Here is a 12500-nt window from a genome sequence, read left to right as displayed (position 1 = left end):
TCTCTCTCTCTCTCTCTCTCTCTCTCTCTCTCTCTCTCTCTCTCTCTCTCTCTCTCTCCACACCACACCACACCTCCCCTCTCTCTCACCCACACAAACTCCCCATCGCACACAAAGATAGTCTCCCCTCCTCGCTCCGCCCTTCCCCATCACAACGACCCACACAAACACTGCACTGTATGCCTCTCGAGCGCTGAAGGGGTACTCAGGGTGCGGGGGGCGGGGACACAGAGAAGGCTAAAACAATGAACAGAGAATATACGAGTCTTCAGAGGGCCCCGTCCAGGATGAGACTCTGTGCCCTAAGTTGACGCTGTTGCCCTCTAGTGGAGATTTTGGAAAGACCTAATTACTTAACTTCTTAATCCGGAAAATCTTACGGTGTCTTTTCTTTTTCTTTTTAACTGGGGATAAATTGTTTCTATTATACGGTGGAATTTTTTTTTTTGTTTGTTTATTTTATATTCTGATGTATTACTTATGTCTGTTTAGCTTTCTGGAACTTTTTTTTTGAGGAACCTAAAGACAATACGTTATTTCGTCAATATTTCACCTTATGCTGAATACATTTGCTGGCGATTGTTTTCATATATAATATTTAATCACCTGACATGAAGTAATTTTGTGTTAATTTTTTTGGCATAACATTATCCACCCATTTGATATTAATAAACAGAATACAAATGGTTCAAACAGAGAAAATAATTGGTTCAGAGATTGTTATTTTATTCTTCAAGCTGGCTAATTCTGAATATGATTGCCTGTCTGTCTGCCTCTCTATACCCATCTATCTATCTATGTATTAGTGTGTGTGTGTGTGTGTGTGTGTGTGTGTGTGTGTGTGTGTGTGTGTGTGTGTGTGTTTTTTCCCGGCCCTAAAACAGGAATTTTGAGTGCTGTTATTAACGAAAGTGAAAACTGTGCATGATAAAACTTTGCAGGAAGACTGAAATTACTGCGCACTTTTGACCGGGAACACCGAGGAAAAAGTTATCACGGCCATTAAACTATCATCTTGGAGCCCGGTCAGTTACAGCGAAGAAGATAAAGAAGAGGAAAAAGATGATGAAGATGAAGACGAGGACGAAAACAACGAAGACGAAGAAGAAGGTAAAGAAGAAGGTGAAGACAACGAAGGCGAAGAAGAAGAAGAACACGAACAAGCACAAGAACGTGATAAAGAACACGAAGAAGATAAAGACAGAAAATTAGCAGAACGAAAATAGGGTGAGGAAGAAAAGGCAAAATAAGTTAAGGAGGAAAAGGAGGAGGAGGAGGAAGAAGATGTAAAAAACTTCATCCTGGCAAGCAATTTCGTATCCTTGGGGGGTGGAGCAAGAAGAACCACCTTACTCGCTCTGGCCTTCCCCTCCTCTGACCGCCGACTTAATTAAACGCCGAGTTCTGGATAAAAACATGATCTTCGCCCTTCCCAAAATAAAATCCACTGAAGACATTGTTCCGCCCTTCCACCAGAGCGCTGTCGGGACACTACAAATACTGCTTAACCCGTCTGTTGGCCACTCATCTATACTCTTTTTCATAGCGGGAGAGATTAGCTGTTTTTTTTCTCATTTATTGTTTGTCTTAGCGGCTTCCTTTACTGTAAAAAAAAAAAAAAAAACACTCCGCTGCCTTTGTTTGTAGAAGCCTTAAATTGGACTGTTATATGAAAAAGATTCAAGCTTGGTCTAAATATGAATGTCTGTGGGAGGTGTGACGAGAAAGAGTTGTATGGGGTCTTCCTAGTATTTCTTTTGTCCTTTGTCAATGGAAGCCCTAAGTGTTATTATGGATAAGTGAAGAAGGTTTGCCGTCAATGCAGATGCAACTGGGAGGAGGTGCGAACCGGAATAAGTGCTGTAGGGGGTGAACTGATATTTCCATGAGGGCGACCTAGTATTACTCTTCTCATCTTTGTCATTGGAAGCATAAATCTTAATTGTTATATAGAAAAGTAAGAGAGGTTTGCCGCGAATACAAATGCAACTAGGCGGTGGTGTGAGCCTCAGCGTAAGTGTTGTAGGGGGTACACTAATATCTCTCTCCTCGTCTGAAGAATGGGAGCAATTTTTTTTTATTGTTATGTAGAAAAGGGTATTAAGGCTTGACGTATATAGGATTACATGTGGGAAGTAGAGAGCAGTGGAGTAAAAACTGTGAGGGGTTGATTAATATTACTCCCCTCGCCTATGTCAGTGGGAACAATAGCTTTGATTGTTGTATGGAAAAGGGAGGAAAGCTTGCCATAAATGGAAATGCATGTGGGATGTGGTGTGGCCAGGTATAAGAGTGACTGAGGGAGGAGGGGGAAGGTTTGTGGAAGTTTGTGGGCGTGATCTGAGTAAGGTTTGAGCAAGGGGTATGGAGTAAGGATTAAAGTTTTTGCCCTTGAGCTGCCTCCCTTGCTGTAAAAAAAAAAAAAAAAAAAAAAAAAGAGTGAGAATCAGAGTAAGGAATGAAAGTATATTTTTTAGTCTGAGGCAGGTACAAGTCATTAGGAATACGAACTAAGGTTATCATAATATTCACTAAGCTAAATGACTTTCCTCCCATGTACCTTTATCACTCATCGTAAGAAAAAAACAAAATGGGAGTGATCACGGTTTGCCTCTCGCTAACTTGGCTAATTTGGCTAACGAACATGGGTGATACGAGGAAAGTTAACCACAAATTCCATGGTCAAAGGTTTCCTACACATCTTTTTCCCCTTTACCTTCCATAACTCACACCGCTTTTATTGTATTATTCCTCCTCTTCTTTTCATCTTCTTCCCTTCATTCGCCACCTTCCTTCACTGTACTCTCCTCTTCTATTCTTTTCTTTACCCTCATTCGCCATCATCCTTCACCGTACTCTAATCTTCTATTCCTTTCCTTCGCTCATTCACCTTCATCCTTCACCGTACCCTCCTCTTCTATTCCTTTCCTTCCCTCATTCACCTTCATCCTTCACCGTACCCTCCTCTTCTATTCCTTTCCTTCGCTCATTCACCTTCATCCTTCACCGTACCCTCCACTTCTATTCCTTTGTTCCCCTCATTCGCCATTATCCTTCATCCTTCACCGTACCCTCCACTTCTATTCCTTTGTTCCCCTCATTCGCCATTATCCTTCATCGTGACCTGCTCTCCCTTGTTTAATTACAGAACTTTACAGCCTCCCACGCAGTACGTGGCGGGACGCCTTTCCTTCTCTTCATTTGGTCCATATTATCCTCCCACCCTCTTTTACCCTCCCCTCCCTTCACATCCCTCGTTCCTAAAATTCTCGATTGAATAAATATTCCTCCGAAAAGATTCATATACCTCTGCAGGCCTACTTTCGGCCACTTCCATTTTACCTTTTTTTTTTTTATACACACAACATTAGCCCTTACTCTACTCCTTGCCTAAGTTTGTTTTCCCCATTCATTAACTTAGCATTCAATTTCTCCTCCCTAAACATGTAACCCGAGTTTAAATTTCCCGCCACACGTCACTAGGAGCGTTTGAAACAATCTGGCACCAATCCAATACGCTGCAGACCATCAAGGTGATTACTGGTATGTGCTGTCTCTATGGTAACAACTGCCAATGATGCTTTTTTTTACAGCAATGGAGGCAGCTCGAGGGCAAGAAAATAAAAAACGGAAACAAAAAAATCCCGTAAACGCTGTTCAGGCAGAAGAAAAAAACTAAAACGAGAGGCCGAGAGAGCTCAATCCGGTTCACCATTCGTAGCAGAACTCCCCATGGATAATTTTTTTTCATTTAATACACCACGTTTTGCGTCATCGATGGAACACGCTCCTGGTTGACACAAATAGTAGGTACAAAAAACACGCGTAAATTGGAGTTTGGATGATAAAAACATGAAATAGCGTTAACAAAGGCTACACATACACCCACACATAAAAACACAATACAGATATACCGAAATAGGCTGAGCAGTAATCTACGTGTTATCGAGAAAGTAATACATCACCTTTAAACACACACACACACACACACACACACACACACACACACAGAAAGGAAGAAAAAGAAAGAAAGAAAGAATGAAAGTAGGAGAGAAAAGAAAGGAAGAAAAAGAAAGAAAGAAAGAATGAAAGTAGGAGAGAAAAGAAAGGAAGAAAAAGAAAGAAAGAAAGAATGAAAGTAGGAGAGAAAAGAAAGGAAGAAAAAGAAACAAAAAAAGAAAGAAAGATTGAAACAAGAAAGGAAGGAAGGAAGGAAAAATGGAAGGAATAATGGAAGAAAGATAGGAAGAAAGAACGAAAGAAAAGAAAAAGAGAGAGAGAGAGAGATAATCGACTGGCGGCACCACGAGGCGAAATGTCATTATTAGCTCGTATATGAAAGGGCCTTGATATTGCGGTAAATGGTCGTTATAATTAGGTGTGCCGACTAATTCCCGCGTTGATAAGGGAACAAACTAATGTTGGCTGACTGGCCGGCTGGAGCAAGCTATTTACGGTGTAGATATTTTATTTAGGCTTATATTCTCTGTTTTTTTTATGTTGTTTATCTCTGTTTCGTCTATCAATAACAGATGACGCATGAATAGGAGATGGAAGGAGATTAAGAGAAAAAAAACATTATTATAGTTTCATCATTTACTACAACGGTTGCAATGTGCTTACACTTTTAAGACCTTCCTTCTTTCATTGGTTACAAAAGAAAGGAAAACGCTGCAGCTTCTCATCCATCGCAAATGTCACAGGAAATTAACGAATCAAGTGTAGGCATCAAATATTTTAAAGGTTATCAGGTCATCAGGCAAGGAGAGGAGATCCATTATAATTACGTATTTTTTTCTTAACATTCATCCATGAGCCGTATAGGTGAAAAACATAGTCGTACCTTAAACTGTACACTGACATTATAATTTCAAGTGGGAGAAAATACTGCACACCATTTTCAATTCAAGTATACCTCTTTTTTTTTTTACTTTGCCTTTTACAACTTGGTATGAAATGCGTTCCGTTAATTGAGGTCAGACTTCAGGATATTTTCAGCGCCGAACATTACATTCTTCTAAAAGCCAACGAGGGGGTCACTCAAAACTTACGGGGAAGGGAAACGGAATTACGCTGTTTCATTAGACCGCCACAAAGGTAGCCAATTAATGAGTGCGGTGTCCGGAAAAAAGAGCTGACATGACAAAAATTGACCATAATACGTCAGGGCATTTCCTCATCGGCAGCACCAGCCAACAGTCAAGAGAGAGCCCGCGCGCAGCCACACGTGTATCCTAAATTTGCATATGTTACTTTTTGTACATAAATTCATGGCTAAAGAGATCACTGACGCGTAAACTGCAGATACATTCATGAATAAGTAATACTGGGTCAAATGGATACATGTGAAAAATCCGCTGATCAATTACATGCTCGCGAAAGTTACATTGTGAAATTCAGAATGAGATCCTTATTCAATACACTTTCCATCTGAAACTGATAACGATGGAAGATATTCCTAGGCCGACAGACTGACCGATGTGGCTGACAGCTCCTCGCACGTCTGCTATGTTTTATATGATTAGATTTCCGCTTTTATTGTACTTTCTTTGTAATAAGTGTGTACGAATTTAATACATCTTGCTTTTAATCTATTACTATTTAGATATATGAAGTGAATTTCGATCATGCACCAGTCACTAGCTTGGGAGACTACAAATACAATGAATGGCTTTTAAAAACTTCAGTAAAGTGCGTTTTTTAATTGTATCTTCTAATGAGTTCAATTAATAGGAGTGCAATACGTTAGCGTGGAGATACGTACATACATTGGGATGACCTTTAGGAAAAACACGGTCGGGTACAGACTGAATTCTTGCTTTAATTATGCCGTGCACTAAACCAATCATTTTAATTACTGCGTCGAGCGCCTAAGTGGTTTCTGATTGCACAACAACACGCAGAAGGCAAGGTTGATTAGCTGTTCCATTTGTAAATATGATGTTTATGACCTACAAGAGCACTACTATTACTACTACTACTACTACTACTGTTTCTACCACTACTACTACTGAAAATGATAATAGCAAATAATAATAATAATAATGATAATAATAATAATAATAATAATAATAATAATAATAATAATAATAATAATAATAATAATAATAATAATAATAGAGATAAGAAGAAGAAGAAGAGCAGGAACAAGAAGAACAAGAACAAGAAGAAGAAAGACAGTTTTTCTTTCATTATATCATCATTACGAAGGGACAAACATGACTTCCACCACATCCACAACCACCAAAGTTACGATCACCAACAACAATGAAAGTCCACCAACGACGACGCCATCAACATACACAGGAACCTCTGACCAATAAATCATTCCTGCGCGCGACTGCCTGCCAATAAACGAGCCAGGAACAGACAAGAGACTGAGAAAAGCATACCACGTCACCATCTCTACGTTCTCTATCTGTAACATTCAGGTATTCAACTTATTTCCTTTGATACGGTACTGAGAGCCTCCAACTGTACTCACTGAATCTGGAGGCTGTGCGGTGTCTAGTGGATGGCTCCGTGCTTACTGTGGAATAGGTGGTGGCTTGAGAGAGTGCTACCTTGTGTCGCGCCACCACATTCTTGCTGCAGGGACAGGTAACACTCCCGTCACTCTGCAAAGGGACACGTGGTCTGAGTTACTGAGGTCTGGGATAAACACTAACGCTCCTTCAACGTGTAATCATGGCACTAGTGAAGAAACCCATGAACATTTTTAAATATCGTAGTAACTAAAACACGAGGAATATACTTTGCTAACTACACATTGCAATGACATGTCGATAACATTCAATCACACACACACACACACACACACACACACACACACACACAAATGCCCTAGACTTATAAAACCCTGGGTCAGAAATTCCTCCATAATAATAACAAACTAAAATAAAAATAACGCACTGTATATGAGTAAACAAACAGGTAATAGCAAAGGCAAGGGGCAGGCCAACGGTTAGCCGATAGCCTGCCCATACCAGCGCCATGAATGTGACCACGAAATCAAGTAATAGAGTAATCACGTGAGTCCGCAAGCAGCACTAACATATTCCAACTCACTAGTGCGGGTAACATGCTTGGACAAGTTTGCTGGAGTGAAGGGCAGGAATATTATGTATCAGAGAAGAGTTGTAGCAAACTGATTTCCTAGCCTGTGTATTCCTGCCTTGTTTCCATTCCCTTCGCACTTCCTATATCACTTCCAGCGCGTTTAATAGTACTAATCTCCTTCCATTCCTTTATTCCTACCAAATGCCCCTTTCCTGCAGTTCCTGCGTCCCTACTTGCCTATGATATCGCTTCCTCTTCTTCCCAATCAGCGAAGTAGAAATTGGTTTAGTGTGTTGTCTAGCTGTGTGTCAGGAGGTAAATTGCCTATTACGTGTACAGAGCACGATACGCAAGTTTCGTTGTTGCAGGAATTCTAGTGTTTACATAACTGCGCAAAGCGTTATGAAGCTCCAACTTTTTCTACCACTGCTACTGCTACTAGTATTACGGAAAAAAACTAGCTGTAGCAAAACGACGGAAATAAAAACTCTGATGAAATATGGCACAACTATTTCAACGTTGCATGGGTTTAAAAAAAAAAGCGTATCTTCAAAGCTAGTCTAGTTATCTTGGAGTAAAGTTGGGGGTAAAGAGTATAGCTACGCGTGGGCTCGGTGCTCATCCCCGTCACATTGGCATTTGCGGCTGTGGTGTGTAAGAACCTATTAATCCCGGAACACAGGACCAGTGTGGCATTAGGGTTACCACAGTTTACCTAATCAGGTTTCCCCAGGTGCCCATATCGATCAGCTCGAAAGGGAAGATGAATAGCTGGGTGAGTTGCATGCCGATTCATCGAACCGGGATTCGACCCCGGGGTCGTGGATTCGTGGCTAGGCACTAACCACTGCACCACAGAAGATACAAAATGTTACATCTACACCAACGTTTTAAGCAGAGTCGCAACCCTCTCCATAAAACACATATCTGAAGCTTTACTTCGTGCCATAATGCTGCTTTGAGGAGCACCGGAATGCTACAGCCAAGGAGTGTGAGGAGGGCAACGACCCACCTCCGACACTACTGAAGACGCTAGATAATGATCTTGAAATATATTATAGCCCAAGGATTCTGGCAAACACTAGCCCATTTTTCAGTGATTTTGCCTTTCCCCCCCAAAAAAAAAACGGCTTCCCACAGGTCCCCAGGCTTGTGTTGGGGGTAGGGGGGGGGATGGAGTGATGGAGGGGGAGAAGTAGTTGTTCTGTAGTTTACCATGCGATCCTTGGGATATCGGTTATAGCGCCTAGTTAAGAGTGCATGGGCCTGGGGTTTGAATTCCTGGCAGACCAGTCGGCGCGCAACCCACCCAGCTGTTAATCATTCCCTTCGGGCAGGTCGATAAATGGGTACCTGGGAAGCTTAACTGTGTAAACCCGGATGTTGCACTTGCCCTGTCCCGGGGTAATGAGTTATCACTCACCACAAACTCAATGGCCAACGGAACTAACATAAGCACGAGAGTCACGCCTAATAACGAATTTCTACAACATTGAAATTAAAACACTGGGTTGTAGGTTCATGCGTTAGTATATTTTCACAATGCTACGCACGGCTGCAATTCACACACGTAAAAGCATGCTGGAAAAATGCAAGCCTACAAAAGGAGCACAGCATCTTGGTTGCACTGGAATCTGCATGACCTCCCCTTTAAGTCGGTCCGTCCTTTCGTATAAGCACCCACAGGCCTTCCTTTCCCGGGTTTCCCACGGTGATGGTGTCGGCAGCGCAGTAATGGCCTGGGCCCGCCAAGCACCACATGCATAACGCACTAAGGCCTGGCCATGCACGCAAACCTCCAGCTAGGCTAAGGAGAACAGAAAGTATTGAGTCTAGCACGCCCTTATGGCGAGAGAGAGAGAGAGAGAGAGAGAGAGAGAGAGAGAGAGAGAGGGCAAGTGGAAAATATTATATGGTGAGGAAGTCTGCATGGAAGTTGTATTGTCTTTCATTTATTTCAAAATGCTTAAAATCAATATCTAACTAATAATAAACGTGTAAGTCGAGTATATTAGGAAATTACGAGATAAACTGCGTGTGTGTGTGTGTGTGTGTGTGTGTGTGTGTGTGTGTGTGTGTGTGTGTCATAACTTAACCTCTAAGAACAGCTGCTGTATGAAAGCCAATGTGCCAACTTCCCTCAATGATACCATCCTTGTCTCGCACCGCGCCAGAGGGTACCGTGTTACTTTATAAGCCTCTAGGAACTGCCCTCTGCTTCTACGTCAAAACATCGATATTTCGAAATAAAGATATAAATTTCTGAATCAATTCGTATTGTTTTTCTTTTTTTCAGATACTTGCGACCCTAGTGTGTGATAAAATGACTGGTTATGGCTACTCGTGGTTGCAAATACTTGGCAGATTGTTTTTGTTATGTGTGTTGCAAATTTTTTGCAAAATCAGCTAAAAAACACTACTTAGACAGGTGCATTCGAGCAAAGGAAGCCCATCATGCCTACTTTGGAATGGCAGTTGGTGACCAGGACAAGCGTTGGGCTCCGCATATCATCTGTGACTACTGCCGCCGCACCCTCGAAAGATGGCTTAGAGGAGAAAAGAGGGCAGTGCGTTTTGCTATTCCTCGTGTCTGGCGTGAGCCCTCAGACCATCTTACAGACTGCTATTTTTGTATGGTGAACCCAACAAAAAGAAGAAAGGGGAAAAATGCGCCCTCTATTGAGTACCCTAACATCCCTTCATCCATTGCACCTGTTCCCCATAACTCGAACTACTTTCCTGTACCCTAGCCTCCCATGAGAGATCAACCCTGTCCAGCAGAAGAAGAAAGCAATGACGATTCAGAGGAGGAACGAGGAGCGACGGCTGCTAGGAGCAGACGACATCGAAAGTCTGAAGTTAGATGTCCCTACTATCCTAATCAATCAATCTCGTAAGGGAAATGGCCTTGACAAAGTCTAGTGCAGAGCTGCTAATTTCCAGACTGAAGCAGTGGGACTTACTGGATGACAGTGTCAGAATTACTTCCCAAAGGAAGCGGCACCACGGCTTTTCAGTGTACTTCATTCTTAAAGATAGTTTGTGCTACTGTCATGACATCAGAGGACTCTTCAACGCTATAGGCATTCCCTGTAACTCCTCTGACTGGAGGCTCTTCGTTGACAGTTCCTCGAAAAGCTTAAAAGGCAGTATTACTGCTTAACATAAATCAGTGGCCATCAATTCCTTTGGCTCATTCAGTGTACATGAAAGAAGAGTACCACAATGTTAAAACACTGCTGAGTGCACTGAAGTATGACCAGTTCAGCTGGGAGGTCATTGTTGACTTCAAGATAGTAACCTTCTTAATGGGGCTTCAGGGGGGCTTCACCAAGTACCCTTGCTATAAGTAGTGCCTTTGGGATAGCCTAAATACGGCTCAACACTATGAGAAGAGGAATTGACCCACTAGGACTGGATATGAGGTTGGGGTCGATAACGTAAAACAAGAGCCGCTGGTGGAGCCAGCAAAAGTACTAATGCCACCTTTGCACATCAAATTAGGCCTCATTAAGCAATTTGTTAAGCAGCTTGATCCTGAGGGTGAGGCCTTCAAACACATTCAGGAGCTGTTTCCCAAGGTGTCTGAAGCACAGCTTAAAGCAGGAGTGTTTGTGGGACCTCAAGTGAAGCGCCTTATGAAGTCCGAATGCTTCCCTGGGAAATTGTCCGAGGTAGAGCTAGCAGCGTGGACAAGTTTTACTTTTATAGTAAAAGGATTCCTCGGAAATCACAAGGCAGAGAACTATAAGGAAATAGTTGACAACCTTGTAGACACATACCGGACCATGGGCTGCCGGATGTCATTGAAACTCCATGTACTACACGCTCATCTAGATGATTTCAAACACAAACATGGAAGACTACTCAGAAGAGGAAGGCGAAATATTTCACCAAGATGTTAGGGCGTTTGAAGAACGCTATAAGGGGCAGTATAATGAAAGTATGATGAGGGATTATATCTGGAATCTTTTGCATGAGAGCGAACTGAAGTACAATCGCCAGTCTCGAAGAAAGACGTCTTTTTGATAAAAAGAAAAAAAAGTGTGTTGCTATTAGCTGGCCGCCTTATGGACTCTTTTTTTCACATTATACATTAATGGTATATTATTATTTTCATATTGCAATAAATTCTATTTTTAAAAAAATATGATCTATTTGATTTAAAGCAAGTACTGAGAAAGATTTTTAACTACTTAGGCAGTTCACAAAAAAAACACTGTCCATCTTAAACAATAAATATTTTTTTCTTAAAAAAATCACTTTTATTGATCTCCTGAAGTCAGAACCGAAGTTTGAAGTTATTGACAGCTCATTTTCTGTTATCTTTACAGTAAACAATCAGAAAATTCAAGTTTGACATCATGGACAAACATAGTGTTACACTGTGTAATCAATGAGCAATACCCGCGGCCATCGTGTCATGATTGCTTTGTCATTACTACGTCATGAACTTGAGAACAGTAAGGGTAATTAATGTTTGTGTACTGATTAGTTAAATATATATGACAATGACTGGCACCATTTGAGTAAATAATGTAAGGTCTATTAAGGTTCTAATTATCTAATAGCTGCTAGAAATTGTTGAAGTTGAGAAGTTCACGATTCACGCCAAGGAACTGAATACGGTGCTGCTATCTACTAGAATTAATCTTAGGAGGATGCTAAGGATCCTGAGACACGCTTTGTTCATTTGTGATGTTATGCAGGGGTGTCTTTTCTTATCACAATAACAAGTGAACTAGCGAGGAGGTATTAACAAAATGTTTTATACGAGGTAACAGTTGTCGCTTTTACAGACCCGTCTCTCTCTCTCTCTCTCTCTCTCTCTCTCTCTCTCTCTCTCTCTCTCTCTCTCTCTCTTACACACACACACACACACACACACACACACACTTGTATAAACAAACAAACATCTCGTGACATGGCTGGACACAATCTTCTCGCCTCGCCTGTTCCTGCTTGCTAGCCTAGCTTGTCTGCGCCACCTGCCTACCATTCTCTTTCAATTATTGTTATAAATTTTCTTGTTAATCTTCATATTTTCTCACCTTCCCCGTGGCGTGTGCCGTGGCCGTGCCGAGCCCCCTGCCCGCCATGCCTCCCGTAAAGACAAACAATGGCCGCCTGGCGTGCGTGCTAGGCGAGGCTGGACGGCGTGGCGGCGGGGCGCGGGTTCCCAGGCGATGCCGTGCTGGGGCGCGGCGAGTGGCGGTTGCTGTGGCCTCAGGCACTACGGACACCAAAGAATAACGTAATTTTCCACGTGGATATACACAGAAATAAATGATGAAGTTTTGAAACGCGAATAGCTGGCGTTAAATAATTATTCCATGTAAATACTAGTTGGTGGGCATTTTTCAAGCTCGTACATATATGTAGACAGGGACTTACGATAGAACTAAGATGAGGCTCTGCAAGTGGCATTTGTCATTGTTCCC

At 41.9% G+C, this 12500-nt stretch overlaps 1 protein-coding gene across 1 annotated transcript in view; it reads right to left on the bottom strand.

Annotated features, from left to right (window-relative positions):
• LOC127005810 (zwei Ig domain protein zig-8-like) overlaps nucleotides 1–12500 on the bottom strand; it is a 154704-nt gene that overhangs the window by 142188 nt on the left and 16 nt on the right. Inside the window, exons 1-2 of the mRNA XM_050874948.1 lie at nucleotides 12111–12500; nucleotides 6485–6617 (exon numbers count right to left, since the gene is read on the bottom strand). The exon at nucleotides 12111–12500 is cut by the window's right edge and continues 16 nt beyond it. The gene's annotated coding sequence lies outside the window, so the exon portion shown is untranslated. The remainder of the gene's footprint in view (nucleotides 1–6484; nucleotides 6618–12110) is intronic.

Source organism: Eriocheir sinensis, chromosome 3 (genome assembly GCF_024679095.1).
Source record: "Eriocheir sinensis breed Jianghai 21 chromosome 3, ASM2467909v1, whole genome shotgun sequence".
NCBI lineage: Eukaryota > Metazoa > Arthropoda > Malacostraca > Decapoda > Varunidae > Eriocheir > Eriocheir sinensis.
This window is presented reverse-complemented; position numbering and strand designations above follow the sequence as displayed.